Consider the following 18,260-nt stretch of genomic DNA (forward strand, 5'->3'; position numbering starts at 1 on the left):
CACGTTGACTGAATCCAGGCCTTTGATTGAACAGCACAACGACGGCTTGACTTCTGACCTGCGTGTCATCAAACCACCAGACCTCAGTGGCTGAGAACAAAAACATGCTCTCACCACACTTTGTGTTTTGTGATTGCAGCGCAGATCAGTCGAGCTCTTGAGTTCCTGAGTGCCGTGGATTATTGTTCGCGCCGATGGTGTCGATGATGACGATGTCTTTAATAATCATTACTCAAAATAAGCAGCAGTCAAAGGGATAAAAGTAGTGAAACAGAAAAAATATGTCAGGTCACGGGTTCAATAGATTCAAAGCACGCGCCACAGCCACTGTGGTCTATTGAGTGTTTGAAATGCCAATTTATCCAATGTATGGGCAATGATGTAGACAGTCTGAAGCCACATGAGGACTTTCACGTAATTAATGATGAGTTAATCCATATTTTACACTGACCCATTGCCCTATATATAACACCCCTGGTCTCCCTATGGTACAACAAAAAAAATCAAATAGATTTGGGGGGGGGGGGGGGGGGGGGGGGGGGGGGGCGATCCAATCTACCTCTTTCCCATGAACGTGAATGCTCACACACACACACACACACACACACACACCTTTGGATCAAGGGACAATAATGCAAAACTCCATCCACATTAACTTTCGGACATATACTGTTGTTTACATTTATCCTCAACCACATCAGAATTAGCATCCTGTGTGAGATGCAAATCTTGCCACTGTAAGGCTTCAAGCCATTATAGATTCAATTTGCGATCTCATTTATGGAAATTTCTAAGCCCTAAGAATGCATTAGCTGTATGTGAAATATGTTTATATAACATCTATTGTACATCAATAACTTTAAATAATGAAAGTAATTCAAGTTAAATTAACTCCACAATATTAATTAATGATAATGGGAAATTCTACCCAGTCACTGGACTTTATTTAGGACAAAATCTTAATCTCTTCTGCATTCTGGTCGGGTTTACCCAAACATAAAGTAAAAACTTATTCTAGAAAAAGGACTAAATTCATCCACAAAAGTTGCTTGTTAAAACTGAGATAACAACATATATTTTCTATCAAGAAAAAAAAAGCTTTCAAAAAAATATGAGGAAAACCAAACGAAAGTAGGACATACTGCCCAACTTTAAACACAGATGCTTTTATATTATTGCTACTGACAGAAGTCTGGGTTAGTGCCATTTTCAGTGACACAATTACCAGACAGCATCTATTTTTAAGGCAATTTCATGGCTATGAGCCATAAGCCCCCATCTTGGTCCTTTCATATAGCATAAAGAATCAAAAGGCCAAATGTAGTCCAAGATTCAAGAAGAAACTGTTTTCTCTGCCACGTGAGCATTACCGTTTGAACTTGTTGTTGTTATTATTATTAACACACTGCATGCATCTGCATTTAACAGACACAATTATGAAGCTCATCCAATTCTATTAGAAGAAACTAGGTTGCCATCTCATTATTCCATTAGTACGCTGCAAAGCAAATTTACACTGAAGACAAACACTTGGATTATTTTAGGAATCATCATGGAGATATGATGTACCCTTTTTTCAGGAATCAGCCCTATGCATTGTACAGTAAGCCTTTCAAATCACTTTTGCCGTTATTATGCAAGCAGAAAGAACATCAGTGGTGCTGAATTTCATTTAATATTTAAAAAAAGATTTTGTTGATAACCAAGTTACTCAAAAAACAAAAAAGTTCCATCAATTTATTTTTTCTTGTCAATGACAACAAATAAAACAGAGGAAGAAGAGTTTCCACAAACATTTTAACGGGGAAAGAAATAATCAAGCTGTTCAAAAATTCTCTACCTACAGGCTCACAGCTCACATTTGGAGAGCCCAGTAATGTTATGTAACTTGTGCTATGATAATACGTACATCTGTTTTCAAATATAAGGCCTTTCATTCCACTCCTATTTTGTTCTCCTTCTTCTTCTTATTCTTCTCCTTATTAGTATTATTATTATAGTCAGGAGAAAAAAAAATGTGTCTGTCCAGTAAGCTAAATATCCCATGATCCTTTGCTTGAGGCACCGCCTCACTAGACTGTCAAGGCTGTTCATCCACAACAGGATGTAATAGTTTTTAGCCCTCCAGATGAAGTGTGCTAACAGTGACAGTATGCCGTCAAGCCAGTAATAAAATATTCATGTTCAATTAAACAGACATACAGGCAGCCATTCCGAAACTAGTTGTGTTTTTGGTGGGGAATTTTTTTGAGAAGGATATTCACTATCCATGCCCTTCACATTAGGAGATGCATGCATGACCGTATCTATGACTAACCTTTCCACAAAGTTTAGAGGTCTTACGAGAAACTGTTCAGAAGTTGCATGCCTTCATGGTAGAAGCCACACCTGCCACACCACCCTGCTTTGGACAATCAGTGAAAAAAGTTAACCAGTTCTTCTTTCCCCTATGACCAACCTCTCCACAAGGTTTTCTGGATTCATGAGAATCTGTTCAGAAGTTACATGCCCTTATGTGAGAAGCCACACCCACTGTCAAGCCCCCCTTGACCAATTGGTGTGAAAATTTAATCAGTTCTTCCTTGGGCCCTCCTCAACCTTTCCACAAAGTTCTGGGGTGTTACATGAATCTGTTTGGAAGTTATATTCCTTTTTGTGAAAACCCAACGGCGAACGGCTAACTCCCTTTGGCCTATTGGTGTGAAAAGTTAATCAGTTCTTCCTTGCCCCGTGACCAGGCTTTCCGCAAAGTTTCTCGAAAAATCTGTTCATAACTTTTGGAGGTATCCGGCGAACAGACAGAAAGATGGAATGAGGGGTGACACCATAACCCCCCTTCAGCTCTGTTGGCCGAGGTGGTGCATAAAAAAATAGTATAAATAAAATGGCTGTCTGTGTTCTTTTTATACCATCGATTTTTTTCTAATTCTATTCGAAGATACTGTGTTATAGAAAATGAATCATTTCATCAATGGGGAAGCCATAAAATACACAGGAATGACAATGCCAATTATAGCTTCAAAGACCCCATTACAGGCCAAAGGGATTAACGCACAGACCTGATGAGAATCCACTTTTTTTCCTTCTAGGTTCCCACTTCATTGCATCACTATCTGTAATGAGCAAACCAATGATATGAATAATACACTTGCAAAGTTCTAATTACTTGATTAGCACTTCTAACAAGGCTACCCCAAATTGAGAAGGTTAAGCCCAAGTGCATTTCTTTGAGTTTTATATGCTTTTTTTTTATTCCAGCGATATTGTTCACAGAGGAATGGTTGTGCATTCAAATTCATTTATGCTTAAGGAAGGAAAGAAAATGGTTGAAAATATTGATGTGGAAGAAAACATGGTTTTCTGAGTTTGCTCTATTTCTGAGGAATAAGCTCAGGCAAAAAGAAATAAATAAAATAATAGATAAAAAATCTAAACTGAAAAAAAGTTGCATTTTAACAATAGCAATGGTAATGAACCAAAATGTCCCTTTCTTTTTAAAATTAGTCTTATCTTGGTGTCCACTACAAGGCCAGTCTAATATCTCTGTGTCCACCACAAGCCCAGTCTAATATCTTTGCCCAGCAAGTCTCAGCGTATCAGAGTTATTACATTGCTGTTTACTAGACAGGCATGCATACACTCCTGCCACTGCAGCAGTCACTGGGTCTGTCACAGGGAAATGAAATATTAAGCAACACTGTATTATTTGTCTAGGAATAAGACGCTTTGCATTAATGAATGTTTCACATCATGTCACTGAAAGCCAAAAAAAAATCCAAAACGTTAGCACCAGCTAACATTCAGGAACTGGCACGATGGGGGATTCCGTGATTTATCTTATGCAAATTTCAACCATATATATACCAATAAATATTCATCATTCCTGATTTATTTGCACGATGCATTTTAAATTGAGCTATTTCCACTTAATCAACCCTAGCTTTCACCAAAATGTAATCTTCTTAAGATACTCTGTCATTATAGTCAACTATTTCTTCTATCCGGTCGAGCTTCGAACTGGACTATTTCGCCTGGAAGTGAAGGAATAAACAGAAGTGAAAACAGGAGCGTGATAGGATATCTTCCCCATGCACGGTAAAACCCTCCTGACAATACTCAACAGCTCGCTTAATAAAGATCTGGACAGAACTAATTCCCTGAAGAAGAACAGTAACTTGCCTCAGCGAAGTAACACAGAAGTCGATAAACTTTTATGAGTGAACTTTAATGCCAGCCTCGACCGTTAAACGAGCTGATGTTCATGACAAACCACAATCTGCCTTTGATAATAACATAAATTCACACAAAGAAATATGTAAATAAATGAACTGGAGAAATGCTGCTAAAAGAAAGTAAACTTTTTTTTTTTTTATGCTGGGTTTAAAACAAGTTGACCAATTCATTACAGAAGAAATGCTTCCATTTCTTTCTCTATCACCATACTCCTGACCAAACTTCAGTGAAAGAAAAATAAAACACGTGAATATGTTAAATGCTGCACAGTGTAGAGTACCAATATATAGACATGCTTTTAATCAACACAGTAAATAAATATTAATTGCAAATTTGCCATTAAGGTTATATCACTGTATATTATACCACTTCTTGGACAGATCGCAGATTTCTAATCTTTCTAGATTTAATTATTTTCTCAAATAAAAGCTCTTTTAAGTGTGTATTGACTTTCTACCTTGGACATAATAGCTTGATTTTCTTTACGATACTATAACACTTTACAAACTAATATGTCATAATTATTCGCGAGACGTTTTTTTTTCTTATTGAAATATACAGAAGCAAAGCACATAGGATTGCAGTTATTTAATTTATTAATAATTTTGTAATGAGCACTCAGCCCTGCTCGTTTGTTCAGATGAGTCTGCAATGACTCCTCTATTCATTTAGAATTGCAGTGACTTGTGAACTTGCGTTCAATAAATGAATTAACACCGGCATCCGGCACTTTAATTTAAATGTATACATCATCCACCCAGGCAGCTCCGCAGCTGCCCCCCCTACCCCCCACCCGCCCCCACCCGCCCCCGCCCGCCCCCCAGTCTCTCCCTACAGCCCATCCGCATTCACTCAATTCAGCCTCAGCACACAATCAATGGAGGCGGAAGTTAATGTATTTTACAAAAATGAACACTTATTTCTTTACCCCCCTCCCCCCCCCCGGGAAATATGTCAGACGCTATCTATATTAAACAATAGCGCGAATTAGTGACAGCATCGGCGAAACTGTTTGGGCAACGCAACACAATTTCATTAGCATTTAAGGGCCATTAATTGTCTCTGCCGGGCATCGTAAACACAAGCGAGAAACACAGGAAAGAGTCACCCGAGCAAAGCTAATGTGTTTTCGCACGAATGCGAGAGCTGACTGTGAGGCACGCCTACAGATTTAAAGAAAGAAAAAAAAAAAGAAGAAGGAGAAGAAAAGAGCATGCCATTGCAGAGAGTGCCATTACTCTGGAAGCAAAAAGAGTAAAAAGAGTTCCTGCTGACCGGGAACATGTTCGCTCGTCCTTCCCCCCTGATGACTTCTGCGACCGGTACGGAGGACAATCAGGGCGTCACGGCAATTGATCAGTGCTTGTTTTTGGTTGCCCCCCTCCCCCCCACCCCACCCCCGCCACCCACCCCCCCGGGGAGCTGGTGGACGAACGATAATGGGGGGGCGCTCATCTGGTCTGACAAAGCACCCCGTGCGCTAAAGCCGGGGGGGTTTGGTGGGGGGGGGGGGACATAATAATGACAAACCGTAAGCGTGTGCACGCGCGGAATACCCCGGAAGAACGCAGACACCGCCTCCGACCGAGTCCGAGTCGTTATTTTTCCCCCCTCTCTCTCTCCCTCCCGGGCGCCGTGCCGCCGCGCAGTCAGTCTGTCTGTGACCCACGGCCTTCCCGCCATTTTGTCTCGCACCGCGGCCTCGTCGCCCCGGTCTTCTGAGAGATCGTTACGGCCTCATTACTCCCGCTAGCCCGCCTCCGCCTCCGTCGCGCCGCGCCGCCGGGCTACGCTATCGCCGGGTTTCAAAGGAGCGCACACATCGCACTTCTGAAGTATCGGTTCGGCTGGGCGAGTCGCCGCCTCACTGCCTTGTGTAAAGAGGCGGGGGAGGTGCTATCCTGTAGGTGTGTACTGCAATTCCGGGGCCAAATTTTAAGATCCAGTGTAGCGGTCCTCTATTTAATCCCAAAAACAAAGGCCAACGCTGCTGTGTAACAGGTTGGGCTTAAACACTCAACAGCTATCATTCTGCAAATGTGTTTAACTGCAGATATTTACTGAAGAATTAACACTATGCTGATCCTTATAATTGTTCCTCTAATATCCAAGGCAAGCAGCAACTAAACCAGCGCTCAGCAACCCGACTGGATATATAATAAAATGGCAAAACGCACATACGTCCTGAAACAAGCACGCACAAGCTGAGTCCATCGGACTGGTAAAACGGACCAACAACAGAGGTGTAGCATTTCACAGCTCTCTGTGTTCAGTCTGGCTGTCGGTGCTGGGGATGGGTGTGGATGCAATGCAGGCAGGATGCTGTGTAGCCACAATATGAACCAAAATGTCTGCCTGCAAGCAGGAACAGCCTCCTCTCTGCAGGCAGTCACTGGGCTGCCCAAATGTGTGGAATTAGTTCTGAACAAGGAATATATCATCATAACTCTGTATTTGAAACACTGTATAAATAACATATCACTGTAAAATAAGGGGTGTGGCTCAGTTAAAATGTAATGCACACGGTTGGATCCATTTATTTGTAAAATTCTCATTTTGTCAAAGCTCTATAGCAACAAGTGGCACTATCCTGTTTTGGCAGTAAGTAGTACTTACACTAGTCTTATACTGTTTACTGAACTGATACTGATAAGGTCAGTATTATGGCCAGTATCAGTAAAGAACCCTCACAAATATATAAAAAAATTACAACAAATCTAAAAAGAATAGCTAATGCATTTAAGCCACTCAACTTGTAGTTTCGCTCAATTTTCATAAATACTAATTTCTTTCTAAAAAAAAAGTCTACTTTGCTGTAAAAAAATAATAATAAAAATTTAAGTTAAATTTCTCTGTGTGTACCCCTTACATGGTGTCCCCTCACAAGCTGTCATAACATAATGCCTTTTCCTTGTTCTGTTTCCTTAAAAAGGCTCGACCTTTCACAAACGTCTCAGCGTTTGTTTCCAGCGTTCAGATCAAGAAAACCGTATTGAAGAATGTGGGTTACAGAGGTTTCACGGCAGCGTGATTTAACCAGGAGGCTTAACCAGCCGCGGCCGGGGGAACCTGCTGCGGCGTGTGCCACGCGCCTGCCCCCGCGTCTCCTCGGCGAGCGCTGGCACCTGTCGCCCCTCTGCCGGGGCAAAAGAGGGGGTTTGCGCGGGGGATCGCTGTGATAAACGCGGCCCGGGCCCTGCACGCATCGGGGGATAATTACGCGGTGTCGGAGGCGAGGCGAAAGCCATGAATTTAGCGCCCCCCCTGCGTCCGGGCCGGGGGGGGCCGGGGGGCCTTTTAACGGCCTCCTACCGCGGCTCGGCGACGCTGCAGTCGCAGGGCTGTCACAGGCCGGTGCTTTTCCGCGCCGCCGCCGTTTTTCCGCTGAGCGGCGGCTTCTCAGACGCGGCGCTGTCACACCTGATCTACGGCGGACCCGCGGGCCACGGACACTCCTAATGAAACAGCTGTGGCCCTGACTGGAGGTGCCAGCCCCAGGGACACAGGGCTCTGTCTGCTGTAATTACCATTAAGATAAGTTTTACCCCGCTTAATCGCGGCCCCAAATTACAGCCGATCACTCCTCTTTTCCTCTTCACTCCTTTCCCCTTCACTCCTCCTGTTCACTCCTCCTTTCTCCTCCTTATTTGCTCTTCACTCCTCCTTTCCTATTCACTCCTCCTTTCCCCTTCACTCCTCTTTTCCCCTTCACTCCTCCTGTTCACTCCTCCTTTCCCCTTCACTCCTCCTTCACCCCCCTTTTCCCATTCAGTCCTTTTTTCCTGTTCACTCCTCCTGTTCACTCCTCCTTTCCTTTACTCCTCCTTTCTGTGTTCTCCTTAAATCTGGAATCCTGTATAATATCAGCTTTGCTCTCACAAGCTGTTAATCCTCAAAATGTTACAGTCTTTGCTCTGAACCTAATACAGGCTTTAATTAAACATGCACCTTGGTGTTGTAACATGTTACAGAAAGATAGAAAATTGAACTTTCTAAAACATTTGGTTGAAAAGGGCATCTGTTTTCAACATGACTGTTTCACTGTATTATTTTTAATATCGTCTTGTGCTATGCTTTATTTATCCAGGAGAGAGCCTTGTGACAAATCTCAATAAAGAAATAAAAAAATGAATAAATAAAATAAAAATGTGTATTGGGACAGTAACACCATTTTGTGCAGGGCATTCCCAATCTAGGATTGCTCTTATCACTTGTGTCCTTCTAGCTTGTTCCACTTCCATGTGACACTTGTATCTCCATCCAACACTTAATATTGCATTTGTATCATTATCTTGATGTTGTAAGTATATCATATCTTGTCATCACGCCTCACTCTAGCCTAATTTGTCATAACTTTCTGTCCGAGCCAATGCTTACTGTCTGATCTGGACTTGATGCTCATGGCTATGGATAACTGTTACATAATGAGCATTGTACCATATTGGACCTGCGTTTTATGGTTGTTCCAACGACCTTCAGTACGCACTTAGTGTACGTCGCTTTGGATGAAAGCGCCTGTCGAACAAACGCATTATAACGTAGCGTAACGACAAGCCGTTAAAAGTTCACACCACAGTTGTAGGTTTATTCCCGGCCTCCCGCTCCCTCTGGACCCGCGATGGTTGCCTGGTGATGGAGAGTTCTTAGCGAGGGCTCGAGGGCTTAAGAGATGAGACTGTCATGCAGCCACACAGTTACAGACCGAGCTGTCCTCATGCTACCCTGTCATCGCTCTGAAGGGCCGGACTCCCGATCTGCACACCACCACCGTACGGAAAGCAGGCCTTCGCCCCGTCCCGCATCGCATGAGCGCAGGTGTGCAGGTGCGTTACGTTTTAACACGTCTTCTCCCTCCAATCGGGAAGCATCACCGGTGCCCCCTGAGGTGTTCTGTCTTCTGTAAAGCAAGCAATGAACTAGAATGGCGAGCGCTGCTTCAGTACGCTACCTTACAATTACAATGATTTACAATCGCAATCACTACTTCTGAGCTACTGACTATTTTATACCACAAGCCACAATGTGCTATGGGACAGGGATAGCACTGATTTTAGGAGGTGTAGTTGTTATTCACAGAAAAACAGCTTTTCAGTTACGGGTTTCAGAGTTTCACGTTCAGCAAATTAGCATATTGGACCACTACATGTGGCCAGTAAAGCCTGAATAAACTGCGTCGTACAGTCTACCAGTCCATGGAATCCAGCACCACACTTGCACAAAAAAGACTGCAGCCAAACCATACCAAAAAAAGAATGTTCCACATCATTCAGCCACAAGCACAACCTTTCACTGTCGGAGCTCAATTGAGTTTCCATTTTTTTATTCTGAAAATAAAATGATGTGATGTCATTGTGCGCGGTTTTCTTAGCACTTAATGGAAAATGGAATTTCTCCATCATAATACATTCAGTTCAAATTCACCGTTGATATGGCAACCAATTCTCCAGCTTGGTAGGAGGGAGTGGGTTTAGATGCTCAACATCTGATCTACACACGGTGTGACTGTTTCATTTTGCCCAGTGCTACCATTTGAAGGGTGGTTGTCCACCGAGCTAGCCACCTATGTGGGCTTCTAATATGATCAGCTATACAAGTTTTGTTATAGTGTATATGCGGCAGGACGGGGATTGGCCACTGCCTCATGTGGTGAACAGACAGGACAAACACAAACGAAAAAGCTCGGCTTGCCACCTTTTATACGCTATAGAAAATCTTAAATAAAATTTAAAAAATGGCCAACAAAATGCTTCAAAGAAAAAAGGAAAACAACCACGCCCGAACTGGCACCCACCCACCACGCCACCACACCGTGCATTCCACAAGTCCAAAACGCTGACCCAACACCCCCGCTCTGTCCAGGCCTGGAAGCCAGGCCTCTCATAGAGGCCATAATTAAGCAATAGGCCGCAGCTGTGGTCCACTGCAGTCACATGGCCATACCTGTCCACACCACACCTGCCTCTGGGGCTGGTGCTGCCCCCTGGTGGGCAGCAGCCCCAATTCCCTTAACGGCATCACATGTGCCACGTGAAAACAGAACAATGCACATATTACTAGAACTCACTTATCAAAGGATCGTACACCATCATTTGCAGCTATTAATATGCACTAAGAATTTCCATACATTGAGATATCTTTTTGATTTTACGGAACAGATAAGAGTAATCTAGGCATCCATCCCCATTCACCCTCAGCTTCAGCAGGTTCTGCGTACGCCGACAAGCGAGAGGCACATTTCCATCCCTCGCCTCCTCTCGTTTGATATAATCACAGATAAGAGCCTGAGATATTAAAGAAAGCGTGGTATAGTTTGAATACTGAAAAGATCTAAAAATAGATACAGATACAGCAATCTCCCATCTCAATTACTATGCAACTCAGATACACCCACAATGCTGTAAAATAAGTACAATCGTACAGTATCTCTCCTTTCAAACCTGCCTTTGGCTGGAAAATAGCCAAGTTAATCTTACTCTTTTTTTCCCCTCTGCTCTCATTCTGAAACACAGCAATGCGCAGACCGTAATGTACAGGTTCACCAACATATTCACAAAGCAAGACAAAATGAAGCAGAATGCTTTGAGAAATCCATTCATGTTTCCACACACCAGCACAGCAAAAACGCAGGAGCCATTGTATTCACCCGCTAATGAAAAGACCTAGCACAATTTCACTCGGGTTTTGTTCCATCCGCAAGAGCAGCACAGGTAAAAAAAAAAAAAAAAAGCCGAGGCTATTGATACCTTTTGTTCGGATTTTCTATAGGTTGCGCCTGACAGAAAACTGACTTGCCATTCATCAGGACCACCATCCGATGGGAACAGTGTTGGGCCCGCCTGTTTGTGTGAAAGTGGACAGAGCTGCAGAGCTACAAAGCAGGCGAAGAACACTTTGGCAGGCGCTGAGCGTTCTTAGCGCATTGCTGGGTTAAGCACGTTTTCCACAGGGCTTAGCAGAGGAAAAGCCGCTTTAGCACGAAGGCAGGTCCTACGCAGGTAGCCTATAAAAATGCAGCAGAATTCCGAGGATGGATATCCAGACCGGCAGCTGCTGAAGCATACAGGTCAACTAACGAATGAAGCACTTCAACTAACAAATGAATACCCCGCAAACAGCTCATAGATACTACCATTACATTGCACTACAGGCATTTAGCAGACGCTCTTAAGTACCCTGCTCAAGGGTACAATGGCAGTGTCCCACCTGGGAATCGAACCTGTGACCTTTAGGTTACAAGACCAGCTCCTTACCCATTATACTACACTGCCGCCCGCATACTACACCATCGTTTGACTCGGGAAGGACTGACTCAATACCCACGCCAGGTCCCTCTGTCACATAATGGACGGTGCTCCTTCACTGCAAACGAGCCCGCTGTTGACAGTTGGTGCACAAATTCAAATTCTCTCCCCAACTGACGCCGAAGCGATACCGCCACAGCCGGCGGGCTGAGTTACGGTATCTCGAGCAACACGAGGGAAGCCGGTATAAACAGGCTAATTAAAATATTTCATGATTGTGTGACTTTTTTCCTCCATAATTTAGTGACTGATACTCGCTGCATCGTTCCCGGGTGCTATTTATTTTCTGCGGCTCGCAGTATCACTCGAAAACAAACAGTAAACAGATCAGTCATTCAGATTAAACTGCTGAAAGAATTTCCCTTGACTGACACATTTTCATATTCCAGAGCCAACTTTTTCCCCGTTTTTGTTTCTTTGTTTGTTTTTTTTGTGTGTGGTGCTTTGGCCTGTCCTCATAATTAGGTCCCTGCACTGAGGCTCCAAACTCTCAAACTCCGGACGAATGGAGATGCACACGAGCTTTGACACAATATGAAAACGAGAGCTCTGGGTGACTAAAGACCCTTCTCAGGACGTCCTGTCATTGCTTCTTTTTTCCGGAGTCACTTTGATACGCGGCGCGCGGCCCGGCTCGACCCCGGCACAACGTTAAAAGTCGGCGGTCGCGACGGGAGCCAGCAGAGGAACAAACGCGCCGCCTCTCGGCCGCCTGCCCCCTCGCCCCCTCGTCTCCTCGCCCCCTCGCCACTTTGAAGTCCGCGGAATGAAACATGTGCGGCGGGAAACCGGCAGAAACCGCGCTCGGCACAAAAAACCCGCTAGTGGGGAAAAAAAAAAAGGAAAAACGAAACGAAACTGCGCAACAGATGCCAGCACACGCCGCAGAGAAAGGTGCCACATTATATTTCATTTCGGAGAGGCGCGCGCCGGCGGTGCTCCCGGCTCTGAGGGGCCAATCAGATATAATCAGAGGCATTAGAGAGCGCAGGCTTCACCAGGGACTGCTTGGCAGGAGGGGGGGGGGGGGGCACCAGAGAAAATGACTCCATTTCTCCTGGTTTTTAATATACGCGCCGGAGATGTGAAGCAGTTGCACTGCTAGAGTTACGCAAACAGAGGAAGGCAATATATTACGCAGAAGGTGTATGTGTTGACAGGTAAGAAGCATAGCTGGCAACACTGTAAATGAATGTAAGGTTTTTATTTTTAAATTTTAAAAATTTTAATTTATTTATTTTTGTTCAAACTGTGACAAATTATACTCAGCTAGCAAGCAGAGGAAAATTATATATTTCAAATAAGGCTGTTTATAATGACAAGATGTGCATTACTAGTACTAAAAGAACCAGTTGCTGTACTGCATTAGGTAGCCACAGTAGTAACATTTCCCTTACAGTGGTAACACTTCCTTGGTCAAACAGACATAGTCTGTGATATTGCTCTTTGCCATTTATCCAGGGCAGCTAACAAAAAGGTAGAAATTCAACGACAGTTTGTGAAGGAAACACATCACCAGCAAGGTGATTAACAGGAACAGATTCTATTCTAACAGAATATACAACAGGGTTAAAATCTGAAATGCTAATTTAGATCCTGAACCAGAAGAAGGGCCAGTTAGAGAGACTGCCGTCCACAAACACCATGAGTTAGCTCAGAGGACCCAATGTTAAACAGCATAGGACCACAACATTAAAACGACTTTTGAATGAGAAGCAATAAGAAGATAAAATCATCATTTGAAATCCCTGTTTTCTATTTCCAATTACAGTCTTCGCATATTTATGCTGTCATGATCAAAAATAAAGAATAGAAACTATTCTTGGGAGCACTGTAGTATAAAAAAAGGTGCCCGTCCAATAATTTGACATTTAGTTTACACACATAATATATTTAATTGGAACAATGGGCCAACAACCATACTTTTCCAAATTAATCTTCAGACAGGCTGACCAATAAAAAAAAAACATAAAAACAGGGTCATCTTGACTGCCGCTCAATAAGACTACAGCCCAGACAAACAGGACCTCAGCTTTCATTTGATTCTTTTTGAGAGGCTCCAGTCAGAACCATGTTTTATTACATCATAACCTGGCAACACACAACATTATCAATCCTGCACCAATCAGCCCGCTTGGCCGTCACACACATCTCAATTTGCGCGGGCTGTGCATCATCGAGACCGAAAAGCTTCGACGTTGCGATTAAACGCCTTTATATACGTTAGCGCTCTGAGCTAACGTGGGCATCGTCATCGCTCAACGCCGACTCTCCTCTCCAGACACGCACCGAACGCGCTGAATAAGAGTCTAATTCAATAGAGGTAGCGGTTAGCGTAATCCCATGAGTCACTTTAGCACAGATCCAGTGGATACGGTGAGCCTGGCCGGGTGCTGTTCTGCCAGGCCGAGACTGTGGTAAATAGCATTCATTTCGGGAAAGTGCGCAGGTTGCCGTGCGCTGAAGAGATTATAAACATGCTCTGCTTCGCAGCCTCGGCGTGAGTGATGAAATGGAATAATCTTCAGAACGGAGCTCGGGAGCTCGCCTAACCTAAACAACCCCCCCCCACCCCCCCCTTCCCTGGTATATGAATTCACCATCGGGGGGTCAGGGGACACGGGTGCCATCTTTGGCATGCCCCCTGCAGCAGAAATAATGGGGTCTGCGCGCTATGCCAGGGCCGTGTGTTTGTTTAGGATCTGTATCGTACGAGCACGTCAGAGGGGACTCGCAGTGGGAGCATGCAGCGACAACGTATTAACACTGTAAACTGAATTGTGAAAACCAAAATAAATAGATGAACAGATAACTACATTCACCAAGAGGAGACTGATCGTGCACATGTTTGTTTCATTAGGCTGACTTGATTTTCTACTGTGAAAATGCCCAGGATAAATGAATAAAAAATAAATAAATTAAACCACTGCTCCACCGCACATCTGACAAATAAGTCCTTGGAGTAGGACACGGATTGATTTTATTCTGTACAAATTAGCACCGCTACATTCTTACATCAAAAACCATGGACTGCCTTGAACGTCTGCCACGTTGTCCACTTAAGCATAGAGAACACAATTAAAAGCTCGTTTTCCAGAAGGTACCTTGCGATTCTATGAAGAGTCACTGACGTAAATCTCCGACTCGGAAGCCCTTGAACTTTGTACGTTTGGCACACCCAAATGAATGCTTTAATTAGGACTTCTTTTCAGACAGTTACTTCCATTTGTCATAAAACTCCACTTCAATTAGGCACGTCAAGCTAACAGAGGAGCCGGCAATTCTTCTTCATCAACTGAAGTCTTTTTTAAACACTTTCTCTCCATAATTTGATAATTCCAATGCCCCTCGTGGCACCACCGTCACTCGTATCTGCATGCGAGGAGCACAGCCACTGAATCAGTCCCCCCCCCCCCCCCCCCCCCCGATGATGCCTGCCAGAGAGCCATGGACCACACTACCCACTGCAGGCAACGGCAGTGGTACAGGGAGGTGTTAGTGATGATCAAAGTGGAGCTCTATCAGTCTCTCGCACGGACAGGTAACCCCTGGGCGTCCGGCACTTTGGTGCGAGCTGCCACAGCAGCGGGAAGTCGAAATGGCCGAATTATCCCATTCCATCCCACCTCTGGTGAGTAGAGCTGGGTAATTGAGTCCCATCCCTCCAGAGTTCAGTCATAGGAGGATCATAACACAGCTAAGGATTGGACTTGATTATAACACATCTAAGGATTGGACCCGATCATAACCCAGCTAAGGATTGGACCCCATCATAACCCAGATAAGGATTGGACCTGATCATAACACAGCTAAGGATTGGACCCCATCATAGCACAGCTAAGGATTGGACCTGATCATAACACAGCTAAAGATTGGACCTGATTATAACACGGCTAAATTAGTTTATCTTCTCAGTAATGAAAGGACTGAGAATCTGCGGCAGGGTGCATTCTACCCTCCCCCCCACCCCCAAAAGTATAAAACAGGAAAACAAATGGATGGACGGTATCTACAGTAACAAACAGTGACGTGTGACGCCATGCAATTCATTCCACCGCATAAGGAAATAAATGAATAAATCTAAAAAAACATTTGCCTCCGTAAAAAAAAAAAAAACTGACCATGTGTGGCAGCTTTGGCCACCGAGCGCCATCAGTGAGCAATGATCTGAGGGGAAAACAAAAATCTGTTCCCTTCACGCACAAAGATTACTGTAAATCTGAATCAGATCAGTGGCTCAGGCCGGTTTTAATGTATTGGTTGTCAAATATTTTTTGGGGGGGTTTTTTATTTATTTTTATGCTGGAACTGAATTCTGCCGCAGGGATCCAGTAACGCTTATTTTATTCTTTGAGCCCTCATGTTATGCGTGACAGGAACACAAAGAGCAATACGGAAGGGCAGACTGCAAAGCTCCATCGGTCTGTTTCGGAGTCAGCGGCCCACACTGCTGCAGCCAGAGCCCTTCAGATCCAGTCAAGCTTGCTGGTAGGACAGAGTACTCACTCACTTAGACATCTGGCAGCTTCTGTTCCTACCGCTCACCAACAACCTTCCCTCTCTTACGCTTTAGCCACAAGCCTGCCGGGTTGGCTGAAGTGCGATAGTCAATGCTGTACTTTGCTCCCTATAAAAAAAAGATGTGACTTTGGAGGTTGAATATCTACAATGTGGAATAGTCTTTTGGTAAATTAGACCTTAAGGTCCCCCCCCCCCCCTTGTGTTTTGGTGTTGGCTTGGGAAAGTTCCATGCTTTAAGACTGCCTTCCACTCTCAGAACAGACTTGGCGTTGTGAAATGATTGATTCCACTGCTTGGGAAGAACTGCCAAAGCATAACATACTGTACTGAAATGAAAAGGACCTTGCAAGACGCATTAAAAAGGGTCACTTCCAGACATCTTCAATCAATCGCTGAACTACTGTGAAACAATAAGAGAAGGTGACATTGCACTGACAAAAAAAAAAAAAGGTCAACCCAACTTTCAGAGGTGTACTGACCAGAACACAACCATTAATCGAGAAACCAATATGTCATTAAGAATCTGTTATGTCAGGGTGATAGCCAGCTCTGTGAAATTGCATTTGATTGATCGCTACAAACAAACTCTCTCTTCATCTCAATTCAATGCTCAAACAGCATGATCGTTTGATAGCATACAATATCTCTTTATCACAGATCAATGCTCAAATTGCTATTAGTGTTTAGTAAGCTAAATGTTATGGCAGAAATATTGGTTGTAGACAATATAAGGATGAGTCAAGATTGGACTGTCAACATAAATCTGAGAAATATACAAATGAGAAGCATGATAGTAAATTGACAGCATATGTATCACTGCAAACACCAGATTGTGATGACATTTCTAGAGCTTCTCAGTGTGCGTTTGAATCCCAGTCAGGGGAGTTCAGGTTGAGATCTGTTAGCAGAACGAGGGGACATTAGCTAAAGGTAAATTCACAGACATTAGGAAGCATGCAGCAAGTATTCACTGTGTGGAATAGACTGCCAGGTCACGTAGTAGAGATAGAAACTCAGGGGGTTTTCAAGACCAGGCTTGATATGGTGTCAGTCTGTCTGCAGGAATAGGTTTTATTTCTAGTCTGTATGAATTCGGACCAGAACGTACAATTCAGTTAGGAGAATGGCGAGCATTGTTGGGCTGAAGGGGCTGTTCTTGTCATTATGTTATGTTATGTTATGTCTTTCTGTGTGGAGTTTGCATGTCACCCTGTGTCTGTGTGGGTTTCCTCCAGCTACTCCAGGATATGAATGTGTAAATGAATGGTGAGTGGGCCCTGTGATGGACTGGTGACCTGTCCAGGGCGTATTACTGCCTTTCACACAATGCCTGCTGGGATAGGTTCCAGGACCACTAAATAAAAACTGACATTTGTGCATGTACAGACTGATAATACCTCCCAATGAAAATTTAATTGGAGTACTATAATTACTGATATTATTCCATTATGTTCAGATTTACTTTAGGCCAGTAAAGAAGTATTACCTCCTGCCTGCAGGGTTATTTGGAGCTCACGTTGTACCGTTGAAGCTGAAGATGAGGTTCTCCGGTGAAGATTTCTCAAGAGAGAGGAGTCGAAATTACTTATTCTTCCTTGGGGCTTATTGTCTAGCAGAAGTCATATCAGGCCAAGGTGTAAAAACATCAGGCACCCGTCTGCTGAAGGAACAATCAATGGCTGATTGCAAACTGGTGAGAAACCTGATTGCAGGAAGCAAGAGAAGACATAATTCATAAAGCTGACATAATAACCATTTGGGGAAACAATTTTGTGTCAAATATTTGTCAGCCGTGGTGATAGCAGATGCCATTCAAGATGCATTAGACCCATTTCAAAGAAATACCAATAGACAGAATTAAATGGGCAAAGCATACCTCAAAAGATCAATTTGTACAAATATGTACATCACCAAACTAAACAGAGTAGTGTAAATCCTTTTAGATTTTTGCATGGCGCTGTTAACACAACATTGGGGTTAAAGTGTAAACAGAGATAATGAATTCTTGTCCTTGTGTCATCAGTGCAGGCCTCTGCATCCGTCCATAAGTACGACCTTTAAAAACCAAACCAAATTTCTCATTCATAAGTCCACATGCGCACGATCAATATGTGGAAGACAAGAAATAGTTTAAATCAACCCTAATTGCATCTGTTAACCGCAAGCCCTTTCACCAGATCCCATTTACAGAGACGTATGGTTTAT

At 43.7% G+C, this 18,260-nt stretch overlaps 1 protein-coding gene across 5 annotated transcripts in view; it reads right to left on the minus strand.

Moving 5' to 3' along the window:
• LOC118232073 (catenin alpha-2) overlaps positions 1-18,260 on the minus strand; it is a 317,807-nt gene that overhangs the window by 91,514 nt on the left and 208,033 nt on the right. The window contains exon 1 of one of the 5 annotated variants that reach the window (XM_035426641.1): positions 10,977-10,995. The exons of the other annotated variants lie outside the window; for them this stretch is intronic. The gene's annotated coding sequence lies outside the window, so the exon portion shown is untranslated. Of the gene's footprint in view, positions 1-10,976; positions 10,996-18,260 lie in introns of those variants that run through there. 5 annotated transcript variants of the gene reach the window in all.

Source organism: Anguilla anguilla, chromosome 7, assembly GCF_013347855.1.
Source record: "Anguilla anguilla isolate fAngAng1 chromosome 7, fAngAng1.pri, whole genome shotgun sequence".
Classification (NCBI taxonomy): Eukaryota; Metazoa; Chordata; class Actinopteri; order Anguilliformes; family Anguillidae; genus Anguilla; species Anguilla anguilla.